We start from the raw sequence: 1,573 nt of genomic DNA, 5'->3' as shown, positions 1-1,573 counted from the left end.
CTGCTGCCTCAACAGCAGACGACCACTTCTCAGACCATTGCTGGAGGCATACAGGACTCCGGGCTGCTGTTACCACCAGACAGGACCAGACCGGTGAGCCCACAGCTACGACTACATTTAGCTCACTGTATTTACTGGACCCCAAAAAGCCAAACACAGACTTCAGCAGCTAGTCTGTACGACTTTTAAGAGTGTCAGACTGAAATGTGAATGTGTCCAGGGGCAAAGCTGGAGGTGGTCTGGGTGGAAACTCCCACAAACCTCTGGTGTGACTGAGCCTCACTACCGGCCCACCGCAGGGAGTCAGGTGCTGCGGCTTGTTTGTATGAAAGAGAGAGAGATGAGGACAATCAATAAAATAGATAATTCACTGAAAAAAAACTAGCAAGGCTGCCGTTCTGAACCTTTCAAATCCGTTCAATTCCTCAGCAAAACTTGAAGTTTTCAGTGTGGTAGGTTGCTGTTTCCTGTAGTGAAGGGAACTGTGAAAATGGTAGTGCAATATAGTGGAAAGACAGGAGAAAGCCAGCTGGAGTTACATCCTGTAACTGCTGTTTTTTTGGCAGCACCTTCTTGTTTTCTGCCACTCATCCAAGTGCAGCCAACCAAGTAGTTCTGAACAACAAGAAAATGTTAACACTGGTTCTGTAGCACTTCAAAGGTTTATTTTCACTGAAAAGTGTATAGATGGGCTGTAAGGTGACTCAGTGGTTAGCACCGTTGACTCGCAGCAAGAACGTCGCCGGTTCGCAGCTCAGTGAGGACACCCGGGATCTTTCAGCGTGGAGTCTCCATGTTCTCCCTGTGCAGCGTGGATTCTCTCCGGGTTCTCCGGCTTCCTCCCACAGTCCAAAAAAAGTATACATGCTAGATATAAGCANCAGACATCATGGCATACTTTATTGTTGTTTTGTGTCTCTCCGTAGTCTGTTTATGTATCTTTCTTTCCGTTTTGTATCTGTATGTAGATGTTTTGCATCTCTTAATAGTTGCTTTATGTCTTTGGGTAGTTTTGGGGTAGTTTTTGTATTTCTTATGTCTTTTTTGCCTTTTTTCTAGTCATTTTGTCTTTGAAGTTGTATCTCTGTAGCTGCTGTGCATCAGGTTGTAGTTGTTTTGCTTCTTTTTGTAGTTTTTCAACTGTTTGAAGTTGTGTTGTGTCTCTTTGTGGTTATTTTGCTTCATCAAGTGACCATTACATTTCTGTTTGTGGTGTTTTTTTTTTGTGCCCTTTGCTGTAGTTACTTTGCATCACTCGGTAGTTTTATTTACTTTCATTGTCGTTGTGCGTCCTTGCAGTCATTTATTCCATTTGCTGGTCGCTTCGTGTCTTTTTGGTGGCTTGGTGCCTCTTTGTTGTCAGTAGGTCTGTGTTTCTTCTTCATCCATGAATAAACCACCAGCCACTACCTTCAAATGGGTTACTACTTACAAAGAAACATCTACACCACGCATTTACAGTCCCTCTCACTGGCCCAGAGCGCGCTCACCCACGCCGCCGCGCTGGCTGGCTGCTGGCGGGATGATGATGATGCAGTCTGGGGGAGGAGCCACAAGCCTCCGCTCCCAGTCC

This window comes from Stegastes partitus, unplaced genomic scaffold (genome assembly GCF_000690725.1).
Source record: "Stegastes partitus isolate 25-593 unplaced genomic scaffold, Stegastes_partitus-1.0.2 Scaffold27, whole genome shotgun sequence".
NCBI lineage: Eukaryota > Metazoa > Chordata > Actinopteri > Pomacentridae > Stegastes > Stegastes partitus.
Note: the sequence above shows the minus strand (reverse complement) of the source record.